This window comes from Salvelinus fontinalis, chromosome 7, assembly GCF_029448725.1.
Source record: "Salvelinus fontinalis isolate EN_2023a chromosome 7, ASM2944872v1, whole genome shotgun sequence".
Lineage (NCBI taxonomy): Eukaryota > Metazoa > Chordata > Actinopteri > Salmoniformes > Salmonidae > Salvelinus > Salvelinus fontinalis.
In genome coordinates this window covers 7,856,145-7,862,144 of record NC_074671.1, presented here as the reverse complement: position 1 = coordinate 7,862,144, position 6,000 = coordinate 7,856,145, and positions in this window count along the sequence as shown.

The window sequence follows — 6,000 nt, the reverse complement described above, 5'->3', positions numbered from 1 at the left end:
TGAAGAACATTTTTTGCTTCATCCATGCCATCATCTCCTCACGGCAAGTGTTCAGACAGCCACTTGCATCAAAGGGACTTGGGTGGAATGAGATGGCTCAACCGAGGGGAAGCGTGTACTGAATGAATAGGATGGGTCCAAGAGCAGATCCTTGTGGGACACCGCAGGTGATGTGGTGGGTCCGGAACCTGGACCCACCTGGTGACATACTCAGCCTTAGAGGTAGGAATGGAATCAACAGAGGCGGTCCAGACAGTCCATTGGTATCCTGGAGGCATTCTGAGAGGATGGGGTGGTTGACAGCATCAAACACTGGACTCAAGTCCAGGAAGACAGGATACCAACCGGAAACCTGATTAAAACTTTTTAAATAAATTGTTCAGATTGAGATGGTCCCAGGAGCTATACAGCAAACACTTTTTCCAACACTTTGGAGAGGAAGGGGGGGGTTGGATATTGGCCTGTAATTGACCAGCACTTTTGGGTCTAGGGTGGGTTTCTTGGTATAAATTGGCCATTACAGAGTATGTGAGCGTAAACGGGCTAATCTGACATTTTAGTGACATGTTTAAGGTCTACTTTAAACCCTGTGTGGGTGGTTGGCAGAAGTGGCTGGTCTCTCTCCTGCAGAAAAGGCTTTTTGTGAAGAGGAACTGACGTGCACACACATACACACATACACACAGAGGAACTGACGTACACACACACACACACACACACACAGAGGAACTGACGTACACACACACACACACACACACACAGAGGAACTGACGTACACACACACACACACACACACACAGAGGAACTGACGTACACACACACACACACACACACACAGAGGAACTGACGTACACACACACACAGAGGAACTGACGTACACACACACACAGAGGAACTGACGTACACACACACACACACACACACACACAGAGGAACTGACGTACACACACACACAGAGGAACTGACGTACACACACACACACACACACACACAGAGGAACTGACGTACACACACACACACACACACACACAGAGGAACTGACGTACACACACACACACACACACACACAGAGGAACTGACGTACACACACACACACACACAGAGGAACTGACTTACACACACACACACACACACACAGAGGAACTGACGTACACACACACACACACACATACACAGAGGAACTGACGTACACACACACACAGAGGAACTGACATACACACACACACAGAGGAACTGACGTACACACACACACAGAGGAACTGACGTACACACACACACAGAGGAACTGACGTACACACACACACAGAGGAACTGACGTACACACACACACAGAGGAACTGACGTACACACACACACACACACACACACACAGAGGAACGTTGTACTAATTAAAAACACCACAGGTGCAGCTTATCACAGAAAGCTATGTTTGCATTGTGGTGTGTGTAGAGCACAGAGAGAAGAAGGGAAGGAGAGAGACAGTGAGAAAACAAAAGGAGGACGAGTCATTGTCCCTTACTAAGCTGTGGTGAAGGGCAGTCTCATTGGGGGACTTACAGCAGTACTGTTTACAGTAGCCTAGATGGGGGTTATGGGGCTGTTCGGTATCATAGTGTTGAGAGAGGGCTGGCCGGCGGACAATAGATGTATGCCATAAGATAAGTAATGACTCCTCATACGGCTCATATCCTCCTGCTGTGTGTAACTGGACATTCAGCAGAACCCAGACTCGCCGCCATGTTGGAGGAGATGTGAAGGCTCGTCGCCATGTTGGAGGAGATGTGAAGGCTCGTCGCCATATTGGAGGAGATGTGAAGGCTCGTCGCCATATTGGAGGAGATGTGAAGGCTCGTCGCCATGTTGGAGGAGATGTGAAGGCTCGTCGCCATATTGGAGGAGATGTGAAGGCTCGTCGCCATATTGGAGGAGATGTGAAGGCTCGTCGCCATATTGGAGGAGATGTGAAGGCTCGTCGCCATATTGGAGGAGATGTGAAGGCTCGTCGCCATCCAGGAGATGTGGCGTCTGCCATGTGTGCTGTCCATCCAGGAGATGTGGCGTCTGCCACGTGTGCTGTCCATCCAGGAGATGTGGCGTCTGCCATATGTGCTGTCCATCCAGGAGATGTGGCGTCTGCCATGTGTCCTGTCCATCCAGGAGATGTGGCGTCTGCCATGTGTCCTGTCCATCCAGGAGATGTGGCGTCTGCCATGTGTCCTGTCCATCCAGGAGATGTGGCGTCTGCCATGTGTCCTGTCCATCCAGGAGATGTGGCGTCTGCCATGTGTGCTGTCCATCCAGGAGATGTGGCGTCTGCCATGTGTCCTGTCCATCCAGGAGATGTGGCGTCTGCCATGTGTGCTGTCCATCCAGGAGATGTGGCGTCTGCCATGTGTCCTGTCCATCCAGGAGATGTGGCGTCTGCCATATGTGCTGTCCATCCAGGAGATGTGGCCCCTACCAGCTATACCACTTCTGCCATCCACACTCCAGAACAACAAATCACCACTCTAAAAGTCTAATATAAGCAGAGACATGACTACAGCACTGCCAGCCAAAGATAGACAGAAAAAAGACAAAGGGAGACAAAGACAGACAGAAAAAAGACAAAGAGAGACAAAGACAGACAGAAAAAAGACAAAGAGAGACAAAGACAGACAGAAAAAAGACAAAGAGAGACAAAGACAGACAGAAAAAAGACAAAGACACAAATATAAAATGTTTTTAGAAGCGTAAATAGTATTATATTGAAGAGAGTTGAGCAGAGCAATATGCCTCAAATCTGTAGTCTGGGATGATCGATGTGTTTCAAGGAGAGATGAACCTGGTGGTCTGTCATCTCTCCTTTCACTGGCTTACCTCACTGCTTTACTCTCTCTCTCTCTCTCTCTCTCTCTCTCTCTCTCTCTCTCTCTCTCTCTCTCTCTCTCTCTCTCTCTCTCTCTACCTCTCTCTACCTCTCTCTACCTCTCTCTACCTCTCTCTCTCTACCTCTCTCTCTCTCTCTCTCTCTCTCTCTCTACCTCTCTCTCTCTACCTCTCTCTCTCTACCTCTCTCTCTCTACCTCTCTCTCTACCTCTCTCTACCTCTCTCTACCTCTCTCTCTCTCTCTCTCTCTCTCTCTCTCTCTCTCTCTCTCTCTCTCTCTCTCTACCTCTCTCTCTCTCTCTCTCTCTCTCTCTCTCTCTACCTCTCTCTCTACCTCTCTCTCTACCTCTCTCTCTACCTCTCTCTCTACCTCTCTCTACCTCTCTCTCTCTACCTCTCTCTCTCTCTCTCTCTCTCTCTCTACCTCTCTCTCTCTACCTCTCTCTCTCTACCTCTCTCTCTCTACCTCTCTCTCTACCTCTCTCTACCTCTCTCTACCTCTCTCTCTCTCTCTCTCTCTCTCTCTCTCTCTCTCTCTCTCTCTCTCTCTCTCTCTCTCTCTCTCTCTCTCTCCTCTCTCTCTCTCTCTCTCTCTCTCTCTCTACCTCTCTCTCTACCTCTCTCTCTACCTCTCTCTACCTCTCTCTCTACCTCTCTCTCTCTACCTCTCTCTCTACGTCTCTCTCTGTCTACCTCTCTCTCTCTACCTCTCTCCACGTCTCTCTCTGTCTACCGCTCTCTCTCTCTACCTCTTGCTTTCTCTCCTTCAGCAATTTATTACTCTTTCTTCCCCTGACTCTCTGACAACTGTCTGAACGTAAGAGAAGGGGAAAGGGAAAGGGGGATGGGGGGATGGATACCTAGTCAGTTGAATGCCTTCACAGTGCATGTTTTTTAACAGATTGTCTGTCTTGACCTTTTAATGTCTCCTGCTGTGCATGGTAAACCTCTCAAAGCACAAAGCAGTCTGTAATTAGTGGCTGGCTAGATAAACATGCTCCCACGCTATAAGTTTGAAAGTACTTTTGTAGCAAGAAGTTATATGTGAGCTATCAGTTGATGTTGCTGAGCAACCAAAGTCAGGGGTGAGGGAAAGGGAGAGGGGAGAGAGCGAGGGGAGAGAGAGGAGAGAAAGAGAGGGGAGAGAGAGTGGAGAGGGAGAGAGAGAGAGAAAGCAGAGAGAGAGAGGAGAGAGAAAGGGAAGAGGAGAGTGAGAGAGGGGACAGTGAGAGAGAGGAGAGGGGGAGAGAGAGACAGGAGAGAGCGAGAGAGAGAGAGACCAAGTGGCTAAACTATGGTGTCGAACACCTGGCGTGCCCTGAAACTGCTGTCAGAGGACCAACTAAGGTCCCCCAGCCACATCATAATACACACAGCCGGACTGAGAGCCCAGCAGGAAAGTGTGGACACAGCACTCAAGGGAATGATTGAAGAAGTCTCTTCCACTTTCCCCAACCACAAATGGTTATCTCCACACTGCAACCACAGAAAATACTTACACCCTGCCACCACACAGCGGGTGAATGCAAGTATTTCCCTGGACTGTGCCTCAAAACCAAATGTTTGGGGCCTCCCGAGTGGTGCAGCGGTCTAAGGCACTGCATCACTACAGATCTGGGTTCGATCCCGGGCTGTGTTGTAGCCCGCCACGACTGGAAGACCCATGAGGCGGTGCACAATTGGCCCAGCATTGTTTTGGGTTAGGGGAGCGTTTAGCCGGCCGGGATGGCCTTGTCGCATCGTGCTCTACCGACTCCTGTGGCGGGCCAGGTGCATGCATGCTGACACAGTCGCCAGTTGGACGGAGTTTCCTCCGACACATTGGAGCCTCTGGCTTCCGGGTTAAGCGAGCAGTGTGTCAAGAAGCAGTGCGGCTTGGCAGGGTCATGTTTCGGAGGAAGCATGCCTCTCAACCTTCGCCTCTCCTCAGTCAGTATCGGAGTTGCAGCGATGGGACAAGACTGTAACTACCAATTGGATAACACGAAATTGGGGGGAAAAAGGGGGAAAAATTACACAGAAATAAATAGCTATATATATATATGTTTACCTGGCCAACTACTCTACCCTGGACTTGAACAGCCTTTGCGACCAGGCCCACCTCAACAAGGCAGCAGTCCCCACCTTTGCCAGGACCCTGAAGGACATCACTCTCAAACGCAGCCCCATCACCTCACACAGGAGCTACAGAGAAACTGACACCCCGCATAGACAGGGTACCCCCCACAGACAGGGTACCCCCCAACCAGTCAAACACTCCCCAAACAAACCCTAGCCACACCCAGATGCTATGCCCCTTCTGCCCTCACATCGTCGTCCCTGCAGCAAGGACCTCAACATGACAACCACACATAAGCCCAAGCCGTGAGCAGAGCAACAGGCCCAACCCCCACTAATACACCCAGCCAAGCCCCATCCTGCGACCTAAGAGGTATGTATCAGATGCTCAACATGCTCTGCTAACACCTACTGTGATGGTCCGGGGCCTAAACCACACGAAAACAACACTTGACACTATGGAACACAAAGCTTTTACTATCTCATCCTGGAATATACAAGGTCTGAGGTCATCTGCCTTTGGCCTAAAGAGCAGGAACCCAGACTTCATCAAATGAATTGGAAATACAGACATTGTCATCCTACAACAAACCTGGTATAGAGGAGATGGTGGCCATTCACATTATTATTATTATGTGTAAAAAGGATACATCTAGTTGGTGAACATGACTCCCTCTGATATGTGTTTCAACTGTGGACAAGACATGACAGAAAAACACAGTTGGTTTCAACCAGGTGCTGTCTTTCAGATTGTGTGAGAAGGGGACAGAAGCAGAGAAACGGAGACAGAGTGAGGTGGGCAGAATGAAGGTGGACATTTCGAGAAGGGAGAGATCAAGAGAAAGGGAGGATGAAAGAGGATCAAGACGAAACGAGAGATATAGAGAGAGAACGGTGATAAGAAGGAAAATAAATGGATCTCTCTCTGTCATATCCATCTGGTAACCCTATACAAGACCCAGTCTGGTAACCCTATACAACACTCAGTCTGGTAACCCTATACAACACTCAGTCTGGTAACCCTATACAACACTCAGTCTGGTAACCCTATACAACACCCAGTCTGGTAACCC